The sequence below is a fragment of the Macrobrachium nipponense genome, chromosome 30 (genome assembly GCF_015104395.2).
Source record: "Macrobrachium nipponense isolate FS-2020 chromosome 30, ASM1510439v2, whole genome shotgun sequence".
Taxonomy (NCBI): Eukaryota; Metazoa; Arthropoda; class Malacostraca; order Decapoda; family Palaemonidae; genus Macrobrachium; species Macrobrachium nipponense.
The window spans coordinates 15,065,868-15,078,726 of NC_087218.1; the positions used below are offsets into that span (position 1 = coordinate 15,065,868).

Sequence of the window (12,859 nt, forward strand, 5' to 3'; positions counted from 1 at the left end):
ACCCTCGTGTTTTGATTGCACTCCCAGCAAGTAAAAGTTCTACTAAATAACAAATGGATATAAGTAAAGTGATGATTATGAACTCTAAAAAATTAGCACTAAATCAAAACAATAAGTAGTGGAGAGCTGTAAGCGAGCTACATGTCCTTGGCATACCTTGAGTGATTTGGCACTGTTGATCTACAGGGGCAGGTACATAATGGGGCAGTCTACACAGATCTGCAAAAGGTTCTTGCATGAAAACACTAGAAATAGCACAGGAAAGCAATTCATTATTACGTAAGATAAAACACAACACTTTGATATTGCAAGAATTTATGTTGGCACAGCTTTAAGCCTCAGCAGCAATCTTATTACACGCCAGACTAATATCACATTAAAATCTCACACATCTCATAAGGAGACGGGAATCAAGGGATGACACAGCTGAGAAAATAATGAGTGCTAGGAACAGTAGTGAAGTGCCAACAGCACGAATGTACAATTTCAGTTTCTTTACTTAGCAGGCTGACGGACCTAGTTCCGTACCAGGTAGGCGGTTAGGGGACGTGGGTCACCTGCAGTTCTCCCCATAGAAAACAGTCTTCTTCTGTCGGGCTCTCTGGCAGAGTTAAAGCAGTTCTTCAGTTAGGCTGCCTGCCAAAGCCTAAAGCAGTTCTTCAGTTCTTCTTCTTTAGTTAGTTACTAGCCTCTTCAGCACACGATGATTGGCTAAGGGGGAAAAGGCATATGCCGAGTTCTTGCACAAAAGTCACTTCCGTGTCAGGTGCGATGACTGAGCCGAAGGTAGTAGAGTAGTGTCAGGGCGTCGGCATAGTTCAAACAGCTAGGGCTCTGTGGATAAGTTTGCTCACACTCAGATGTGCGTACAGGTCACACGGTACTGCGCTTGCAGAGCTGTCCACGTTGATAGCACGCTAGTCAAAGTTCGTTGGTGTTGTTGTCCTTCCAAGCAGTTCCGAGTTTGTTGGGGTAATTCGACTCGGTCGTTTTGTGTCTGCCTCTAATGGTTTCCCGCATCCTGAAACGACATTTGAATGACAGCAAGAAAAGGTGCCAAAATATGGAAGACAATTCAAGTGCAGGTGGCTCAGAGGTGTCAGGTGATGTGAAGGTCCAGCTGAGGGCGGAGTCAAGACTCGAGGGTCTGATAACAATGCTACAGTTTGGGTCAGGTAAAAGGATTAGGGGGAAACTGAACTCTCACCCAGGAAACATGCGTTAATGGTCCTGTGAAAAGGGGACGCAAGTCTCCTGGGATTGTTCTACTTTCTTGTGTTGGGTCACAGCACTCAGCCACCTGCATGTCCTGAGGGGACAGGTGGGTTATTCATCTTTTTGCGACATATTAGCTGGGAGAGTATCACAATGGAAAGGAGGTGCGAGTCCCATAGGATCGTTCTGGTGGGTCATTTATTATTTCATAACGAATCTTAAAAAAAAGCCATTGAACGAGTTTTCAACTGTTTCATTTAGCAATACAATAGGATGACAAAGCCCTCTCAAGGGATTCGTTTTCCTTTGAAGGTGTGGAAAAAAATCTCAAGTATTTTCAAGTACCCAGTGTTTGGTACTATCTCACGGGATTGAGATAGTATATTTTTAGTGATAGTAAAATGTTTTTTAGTGATAGTAAAATGTTTCTTATCTTTGTTGCAAATAGACTGATAGTAATTAAGGATTTGTCTGAAAATGCACAGTGGAGATATGTTCAGAGTAAAGTGAATCCTGCTGATATTGCATCAAGAGCATTCACAAGTCAGCAAATGCTGAACAATGACAGACTAATGTTTTCCAAATCTGTTTTTCCCAAAGTCTTCACGTGTCTTGTTTCCTAAACCTATACATTTCATGTTTTCCAGATCTTTAAGCTTAGACTCAAATCTCTACCTTTTAAGTTTTCCAAATCACTATGTTTCTATCTTTTATGCTTGGCCATAGAAAAGACAAAAGAGAAACAGAATCCTAAATGGATACTCATGACAATATATATATATATATATATGTATATATATATATATATATATATATATATATATATATATATATAATATATATACATACATACATACATACAAACATATATATATATATATATATATATATATATATATATATATTTATATATATATATATATCATTCATTGAATAGAATGGCTTTCTCACTGTTAACCAGCTTTTTTGAAATTGCTTCATATTTTCTAATTATTTTCTTTACTTCATTGTTCAGGTTACTAATGGACACATAATGGAATGTTTTCAAGCGTACTGATACAAATATGAGCCTACATGCGTTTTGTGACGTCATGAGGACGGAAAGGTAGTACAATTGCCAGATACCTAGTTTTAAGTATTTACAAAAGGCTATAGTGAAACATAAAATAAGACAAATAAATAAATATGTTAACAACAGAAATTATATAAAAAAGTTGAAAGTAAGTTATTATATACACATTATACATAAATATATATTAATTACATATATGTTTAATTCACTGAAAGTCAGTGTGCGCTCCTGTCCGCGTGTGGGGGATTTGTTCCACGCGGTTGAAGGACTGCTTCCTACACGAGGGCAAGGAACGGTCTGCCTCACGTTGGATGTTAAGGCTGGGACGTTGCATTGCGATGCTGACTGCTTCTGATATCAATAAACGATTGTAGTTGCCTTCCTTGTGTATTATTTTGGTGTTTGTGAGAAGTTCTTGTAATGATGGTTTTTTATTGTGGGTATCCACAACGTGCTGATGAATGGCCTCCTTGGTTTCTGTGGGCCTGCATGCGACGTTTGAGTGTGGTGGTTGTGTGTCCGATATAGCATTTTTGGGGGGACTGACATTGCTCGTCAGCACAGACAAACTTGTATACTATATCAGATTTAACCTCTTTCTCCGTCGATGGGGCCGTACTATTTTTCATTACCAAACCTTACAGACCTTACATCTTGTTCGGGTTGCCCCAGGTCCCTCAGTGTGAGGCACCTCTAATGTCTACCAGAGAGTTGCTAGTACATCTTCCGGTATATTTTGCATCTTCCAATCTTGGATGGTCTGGGATGCAGTTTAGATATTTGTCGAGCTTATTCTTAAACACATCTACGCTCACTCCTGATATATTCCTCAGATGAGCTGGCAACGCATTGAATAGACGCTGCATTATCGATGCTGGTGCGTAGTGGATTAATGTCCTGTGTGCTTTCCTTATTTTTCCTGGTATATTTTTGGGCACTATTAATCTACCTCTGCTTGCTCTTTCTGATATTTTTAGTTCCATGATATTTTCTGCTATTCCTTCTATCTGTTTCCATGCCTGAATTATCATGTAGCGTTCTCTTCTCCTTTCCAGACTATATAATTTTAAGAATTGTAGTCTTTCCCAGTAGTCTAGGTCCTTAACTTCTTCTATTCTAGCTGTAAAGGACCTTTGTACACTCTCTATTTGTGCAATATCCTTTTGATAGTGTGGGTACCATATCATATTGCAATATTCAAGTGGACTACGAACATATGTTTTATAAAGCATAATCATGTGTTCAGCTTTTCTTGTTTTGAAGTGCCGTAACAACATTCCCATTTTTGCTTTACATTTTGCCAACAGAGTTGCTATTTGATCATTGCATAACATGTTCCTATTCATCATCACACCAAGGTCTTTAACTGCTTCCTTATTTGTGATGGGTCCTCATTATTAGGTCCCTTATATGCATATAGCTTTCTTTCTCTGTCTCCATAATTTAATTGATTCAAATTTATCAGAGTTAAATACCATCCTATTTACCTCTGCCCAATCATATACTTTGTTAAGGTCTCTTTGTAGAGCGTTCCTATCTTCATCACAAGTAATTTCTCTACTTATTCTTGTGTCATCTGCGAAACTACTCACTACCGAATCCTTAACATTATTGTCTATGTCTTCAATCATAATAACAAACAGTATTGCAGCTAACACCGTACCTTGCGGCACACCGGATATTTACCTGGCTTCATCGATTTCTCGTCGTTTGCAATAACTATCTGTTTTCTGTTGTGTAAAAATTCTTTTAACCATCTTCCTACTTTATCCACGATATTGTGTTTTCTAATTTTCTTCGCTAATATATTATGGTCTACTTTATCAAAGCTTTTGCAAAGTCTAAATAAACCACATCTGTTTCATTTCGCTTTTCATATTTTTGAATATGTTTTCAACGGTGGACTAACAGTTGGGTTTGTGTACTTTTTCCGGGTACGAAACCATGTTGTCCTTTATTAAACAAATTATTTTTATTAAATGTTTCATAATATTTTTCTTCATTACCCTTTCATACACTTTCATTATATGTGATGTTAGACTCACAGGCCTATAATTACTTGCCTCTAGTCTTGATCCACTTTTGAAAGTAGGGGTAATATACGCTAATTTGTGCTCATCATATATCTTGCCTGTATCTACACTTTGTCTTAATAATATTGCAAGTGGCTTTGCGATAGAATGAACTACTTTCTTTAACAAAATAGCAGGAATTCCATCAGGCCCTGCAGCAGCTCCATTTTTAATTTCATTAATAGCCTGCACAATATCAGCTTCATTAATATCTATGTCAGCTAAATATTCACTATTTTCATCCCTTACTTCTATATCATTATCTTCATTATCTATTCTAGGGGTGAATTCTCTCTTATATCGTTCTGCCAGTATGTTGCAAATTTCCTTTTTTTTCATTCGTTAATCTCCCTTCTTAATTCTCAGAGGGCCTATTTTCTATTCTTCTTTTATTCATCTTCTTCGCATATGAGTATAATAGTTTGGGGTTTTGACTTGATATTTAATAGGGTTTTTTTCTTCCAAGTCCCGTTTTTCATTTTCTTTTGATTGTATAATCTTTTTTCTGCATTTTCTATCTTACTTTTTAGTTCTATAACCTTTCTTCCATGCATTTTTTTCTTTTGCAAGACCTTTTTTCCACTTCTGATTTTCTGGAACAAGATTCTTCTGTCTCTTGGTATGCATGAATGATGTTTACTTTTCTTCTTCGGTATATATTTTTCCACTATTATCTCCAATATTTTATATAATATCTCCGTATTTACCCTTATGTCATCACTTACGAAAATGTTATCCCAATCTTTGTTTAATTCTTCATTAATTTCTGACCATTTTATATTTTTACTGTAGAAGTTGTATTTTCCATATCCTTCCCACTTTTTCATTTCTTGCTTATCTCTATTTTCACTTGCTTTTGAATGAACTGTTAATTCTATGACATTATGGTCTGAAATACTCGCATTATAAACTATTATTTCTTTAACATAATTCATCTCGTTCACAAATACTAGGTCTAAAGTATTTTCCTTTCTTGTTGGCAGGTGATTTATTTGTTGAATGTTGTATTCTAGTAGCATATCTAATAGCTTTTCAAATTGCCTCTTATCTTCTGCACTACTATTACTCTCTTTTTTATATGTATAAGTACAACCACAATCTCCTATTCGTTCTTATTCCATTCTAAACGAAAGGAAAGTTGAAGTCACCAGATAGGAGAATAGTCCAGTCCTTGTGGTTTCTACATATATCATCCAATTTTTCAATTATTAAGTCAAACTCTTTAGTATTAGGAGGTCTATATATTACTATGTTCATCAATTTTTCAGATTCAAATTCTACCGCTATTAGTTCACATTCTGAGTTACTATATTTCTCATATATTTTTCCTTGTTTTTTGTCTTTCCCATATATTGCGGTTCCCCCTTGATTCCTATTTTTTCTATCTGATCTATAAGTTTGGAACCCTTTTATTTGATCATCATTCCCAGTCTCTTGGGAATACCAGGTTTCACTTATATTCATTATATCTATTTTCTTTTCATTTTGGGTTAGTTCTTCTAAGTACTCTATTTTTCTTTTTGAGTTACTCGTAACTAAACCCTGCGCATTCATCACTATGATGGTTTGCGTGTTTCTTCCTTCTTTAATACTGATAGTAATAAGGATTTTCCATGTCTCTTTCCTGTTCTGGTATGTTGTTCTTTTTTTCATTTCCGAGAAAATTCGACATTAAAAAATCCAACTTTTCCATAATATTTGATCTTCCTTCATCATAATTATTCATTTTGTGTCTGAATCTGCAATTTTCTCCGTTTCTGCAATATCCTCTTGCATAATAAATACAGTTATTATCTCTTGAGTAGAATTTCGGAGCTGATGCTTTGAAATTCTTTGCTGACACCTCTGCATATCTCATTGGTGGTTTGCTTTTCTCTTTTACCTGATATTCTTGATTTCTCTCTTTATTTGTTTCTTTCTTATTTTGGATTTTATTACTTGGTTGGTTATTTATTTGATTATGATTCATGGCTACAGGGTGCATATATTTGCATTTTTTGTCGAACTTACATCCTTACATTTGTGAGGCCGTAAGGTTTGGTTTGCAGTAAATCCTTGCTGTTATTTTGTTATATGGCGCTAGGGGGGTGGTTCCTCTTCGCAGTATACCAAGGATGGCTTTCCTTTCATCTTCGTGGTGTTTGTTGTATGGTATCTGATGGTATATCACTATTTCTTTGTCTTTGTCTTGTGTGTTGTTCCTCGGGGCGGGGGTCGGATTATGGAAAGCCTCTAATCTCTTTTTGACAAACTTGCTGGATCATGTCATCTGGATATCCGTTATTTGTGAGCAGCTGTTGAACTCTGTTGATTTCTTCGTTAGTCGCTTTCCACGTGGAACAGTGTGTTATGGCGCGTTTTATGTATGCATTTACCACAGATCGTTTATATGCATCAGGGCATTCTCCTCTAGCATTTAAGCATCTTCCAGCGTCTGTCTTTTTAGTGTATACGGTGGTATTGTATTTGTTGTTCTTTTGGGTCACAAGTACGTCCAAGAAAGGGAGCATCTTCTCATCACTTCTTTCTACCGTAAAATTTAATGTAGAATTTGCTTGGAGTTTATTTACTAATTCTTCTATGTTATTGTTGCCCTTTGTTGTGATAAAGATATCATCAATATATCTCCCATAGATTCTGGGTTTTGGGTGTTCTTCAAATGTGACCTCTTCTGTGTGTGCCATGTATGCGTTTGCGAAAAGAACCCCGAGGGGGGAACCCATTGCCACACCGTCCTTTTGTCGATATATTTCGCCCCTATGTGAGAGGAATGGGGCTTCCTTTGTACATGCTTCCAGCATCTCTTTTAAGATTTTTTCGGGAATCGGTAATGGTGGTTTCTCAGAACGGTATATCTTGTCCATGATGATTTGTATTGTTTCATCCACTGGTACGTTAGTAAATAAACTTTCAACGTCCAGGGATGCTATGTCTTCGTCGGGTGCGGTGTCTTGCAGTAGGTCGATGAATTCCGTCGATGATTTTAGCGAGAACGTTGAGGGAATGTACGGCGTTATAATTTCGTTCAATTTCTTAGCCACTTTATACATGGGGGATGTCATTTGGGATATAATGGGCCGTAGCGGGTTTCCCTGTTTGTGAATCTTGACTGTGCCGTAGCAGTATCCGGGTGCAAAGTCTCCGATGATTTTTGGAAAGCTTACTGTTCTCTGCTCTTTGTTCGCTTTTTCTGTTAGTCTCATCATTTTCTTTTTGAGGTCATTTGTTGGGTCTTTTTTAAGTGGCTGAAACTTATTATTATCACTTAGTATATTATCCATTTTGGTGTCGTATTCATCTCTATTCATTATGACGTACACTGCGGTTTTATCTCCTTTGCGTATTATTATGGTTTCGTTTTCTCTCAGTTCTTTTGCTGCTTTTTTTAACTGTGGACTGACTATGCGACTAAAGTAGTTACCACGTGTTCTATTGGCCTCACCCAGTAATTCAGCGATGCACTCTTGTTTAAGTTCGATTTTGCGTTCTTCTTTCAGTCGCAGTAGTTTATCGATTAATACTTCTGTATTAATCCTCTTGCTTAAATGCTAGAGGAGAATGCCCTGATGCATATAAACGATCTGTGGTAAATGCATACATAAAACGCGCCATAACACACTGTTCCACGTGGAAAGCGACTAACGAAGAAATCAACAGAGTTCAACAGCTGCTCACAAATAACGGATATCCAGATGACATGATCCAGCAAGTTGTCAAAAAGAGATTAGAGGCTTTCCATAATCCGACCCCGAGGAACAACACACAAGAAGCAAAGACAAAAGAAATAGTGATATACCATCCAGATACCATACAACAAACACCACGAAGATGAAAGGAAAGCCATCCTTGGTATACTGCGAAGAGGAACCACCCCCCTAGCGCCATATAACAAAATAACAGCAAGGATTTACTGCAAACCAAACCTTACGGCCTCTTTGGTAATGAAAAATAGTACGGCCCCATCGACGGAGAAAGAGGTTAAATCTGATATAGTATACAAGTTTGTCTGTGCTGACGAGCAATGTCAGTCCCCCCAAAAATGCTATATCGGACACACAACCACCACACTCAAACGTCGCATGCAGGCCCACAGAAACCAAGGAGCCATTCATCAGCACTTTGTGGATACCCACAATAAAAAACCATCATTACAAGAACTTCTCACAAACACCAAAATAATACACAAGGAAGGCAACTACAATCGTTTATTGATATCAGAAGCAGTCAGCATCGCAATGCAACGTCCCAGCCTTAACATCCAACGTGAGGCAGACCGTTCCTTGCCCTCGTGTAGGAAGCAGTCCTTCAACCGCGTGGAACAAATCCCCCACACGCGGACAGGAGCGCACACTGACTTTCAGTGAATTAAACATATATGTAATTAATATATATTTATGATAATAATGTGTATATAATAACTTACTTTCAACTTTTTTATATAATTTCTGTTGTTAACATATTTATTTATTTGTCTTATTTTATGTTTCACTATAGTCTTTTGTAAATACTTAAAACTAGGTATCTGGCAATTGTACGACCTTTCCGTCCTCATGACGTCACAAAACGCATGTAGGCTCATATTTGTATCAGTACGCTTGAAAACGTCAATACGTATAGGTTGACGAAACAGCTGTCGCGTGTAAAAAAACTAAATGGAGTAAAAATGGAAGAACCCCATTATGTGTCCATTAGTAACCTGAACAATGAAGTAAAGAAAATAATTAGAAAATATGAAGCAATTTCAAAAAAGCTAGTTAACAGTGAGAAAGCCATTCTATTCAATGAATGTTGTATCCGTGAAAAATTGTGCCCTAGAAGTATATATATATATATATATATAATATATATATATATATATATATATATATATATATATATATATATATATATTGTCTTGACCTCGTGTCTGAGCAGACTGACTTAATCTTTTTGTTTTTTTAAATTGTACCCATGTTTATGCTTGTTTGGAAAGGTTACTCTTTCTCCAGGTTGCCGGATTCTAGGTACCAATCTCCTTATAATCCCTATCTGTCAGTAATACGAGCTTTCCTGTACTATCAATTCCTCATGTAAGTCAGTTTATCTGCTGAGTAAAGGACATTGAAGTCTGAAGATCTTGCCAGAAACTCCGTTGTTTATGGATTTATTTTAACATGTTCCAAACTTTCATGATTCAGTTATTATATATATATTATATATATATATAATATAATTAGTATATATAGACATATATTATATATAATATTATATATATATATAAATCATATATTGCTACTTTCAAAATGCATATATCCCCTCTTGGACTGTATAAAATGTTATGTAGAATTGTACAACATTTTTTCAGATTCCTAGCTAGCTTAGAATTAGGATGTTTTAAATGCGTGTTCAGATTTCGCATAACATAATGTAAAAGAATTTATAACGTAGTATGAAAAGAGAGAGAGAATATCTTTGTCCGTTGGAAACTAGGATTGTTTCCCTATTATGTCAGTGCCTTGAGATTAGAGGAACTCCGAGATCTCCGTTTGCTTTCCTAATCTGTCAACACGTTTGATAAGAGGGCTCGAGTCTTCGTTGTGTTTTTAAAAACATGTCAATCTGAATTATCGCTCGATTTCTGTCTTGATCGGGTACGAACATGAATGTATACTCGTCTCGTACGCGTATGTCTTTGATCAAAGCCACATGCAGATTTCACATTTTGTCTGTAAAGTTGCGTCAGATTTCGAAGCTTCTAGAAAGAATTATTGCCCAAAACGTTTTGTGCCACATCCACTGTCCAGCTTCCGTAAGGGAGAAGTTTTTCATTACATCTTAGAACCGCGAGGCATTCAGATCTCTCTCTCTCTCCATCGCATAGCACTTTTGATTTTAAAGTAACGCAATGATTTCGTACTCATTGAATGGTCACTCGTAACTTGTAGATTTCAGATTTGATATATCTTAGAGTTTATCTAGTGTTATTTAGTGCTTTTTGTGGAATCTGAACAAACATTTTACAAGTGTGTGTAACGGCGCCTATTTCTGTGAATTGGTGAATTTTTTGAAGAAAGAAGTTGGTATACCAAAGTAAAGTGTGTTATATTTTTATTAGTTGCAACTAATAACTGATGGTTATAAAGGTTTGGTAAAAACTAATAACCAATAAGTAAAACCTAATTACTAATATCTAATGGTTATGATGGTTAGGTAAAAACTAATAACTATTGGTTACGATGGTTTAGAGAACTAATAACTTATAGTTACAATGGTTTGGTGAAATTTACATTTTTATGCATTGCAAATTTTCTGTGTTGTGTTTGTTTCATTTGAAGTGCATTTATCCATTTTCTTATTGAAGTGATTTTTATGTTTTGTGCATTTTTTCATTTTCTTATTGAAGTGTGTGTTTTTATTTTATATTCTGTGTGATTAATACTTTTTGCAATTTTAGTATTTTCCACATTTTTCTGTGTTTTCATTTGCATTCACAATTTAATTAACTTAGTTATTTTCATTGCTTAATCATTGCACATTTAATTAGATTTAACACTTTACTTATAATTCTTTTCAAGTTTTATTATTGTTTAGCACTTGAGAATTAATTTCCAAATTTCAATTATTACCTAACATTTTTGAATTTTGATTGAATTAATTTTCTTGAATTTTGTGATAAATTAATTTTGATTTAATTTTACTTAATTTATTCAAGAATTAATTAAACTTTTCTTTGTTTTCAAGTAATAGTAATTTTCCCTGATATTGTGAATTTCACTTATAAATTTTGAGTTTAATAATAAATTTTTTTATTTAAAATTTTTATAAGCGTTTTCTTTATTTTGCACCAGTATTTAATTATGATTAGTTTAGGTAGAAACAGAGTGGTAATTGATCTTTATTCCTTCAATTAACTTGAAGTGACTTAGAACCAGGGAAGTACTTAGACTTATGAAATCAAGGAAATACTTAGACTTTTAAAGTTGTTGATAGAGTGATGCCCTTTGATTAATTTAATTACTTACGAGATTACCTCAAACCTATTTTGATGAACTTAGTCTGATTTTCTGCAATACTGGTAAGTTGTTAAGGGATCAGTGTTGACTTTAGAGTATTCAGTCGTTTAGTACCTGTGATGAGGGTTCAGGTGTCAGGCTGTTGTGAGGTAACAATTAATGAAATGTAAGTGTAGTCACCAGATACTTGGCACTTCGTCACAGTATGTATACATTAACATACTACGAAAAGACCATGACTAACTAGAGAAAAACATGATCTCTTAAGGATTTGACAATAAATACAGTAAATGTAGAGGAAGGAGATATTTTTCTATTAGCATGTAACTGTTACTTTTTTTCTTTTTAACCAACGACGCATCCTAATAATGTTAGAAAAAGCATAAGGAAAGTCCTCTCAATCATGCAGATGACTGATCTTAGCGTCCTTCATCAGAAATGAAATGTGAAATGTTCTGACGTATTGGATATTGCAACCTCCGTGATCATGTTCTCGGAAGAATAGTCATGAGTGATGTTTCTCCATCTCATTCCTACTCTTGTGATCGGCAGACTTCAATAGCTCTGAATGTTATAGGATGCAGCGCTCTTAATACCCCAGCATACTTTCTCATTGGGAGAGTATTTGAAATTTTTTTTTTTTCTATTAATTCTTGCATAGCATTTCAGTTCTGTTCCAGCATCTTGTGTCAGAAGATTTTACTTTTTTGGTCAGTTAATGCACTTTTTAACGATACTCTTTCATTATCTAAACTTTGTCCTCAGATCACAGCTGTTAGGTAGTCACTAATAAGTCTTTATAGAAACTCTTTCTGTGACCAATAGCTATTACGAAAAAAGTAATATTCAAAATCACCTCTTAATTTAACAGAAAAATGTTACAAACTCTTTTTGTGACTAATAGCTCTTACGTAAAAAGGAATATTCAAAATCACCTCTTAATATCACGGAAAAATATTGCTTCTACTTAACTGAAGAATATGTCAGCTATAATATCAATGTGTAAGGGTCATTTCCTTTTTCATCATTCTTGATAAATTACCATTGGACCTAAGTCCCTAGCATGGCCTAGTTTTTCAGGCATAAATGATATTAAAAAGCGAAAGAAAGAGTTCTCTCTTCCATCAAGTTAAAAGATACTGAACATTTAGCATACCTGTTGGAATATTTTGGTAAATACTTGACGGCCACTGAAGTGAAATCCTTGACCAGAGCCACAATCAACCTGATAATGGTTTGTCAGAAAATTTCCCATATTATTTTGTCAGTACTGCAGACTTTAACATCAAGAACGTAATATATTCAGAGAATTCTTTCTTCCACAAGCAGTGTAATGGAAAGTAGCGTTAAATATGTAAGTCTTCATTTGACTGACATAGGAGAATAAAAGCCGTTTTGAATTTTAGCTAAGATATATTTTTATAAGTACATAGTCATGACCATTTATCTTTCGTCTGAAAAGAGATTTGGAAAACGTCATGAGAGCGTTTTTAACTTTTCTATTATTT

The 12,859-nt window shown here is 35.2% G+C and overlaps 1 protein-coding gene across 4 annotated transcripts in view; it reads right to left on the reverse strand.

Moving 5' to 3' along the window:
• LOC135202303 (uncharacterized) overlaps nucleotides 1-12,859 on the reverse strand; it is a 90,222-nt gene that overhangs the window by 23,939 nt on the left and 53,424 nt on the right. The window lies entirely within an intron of this gene.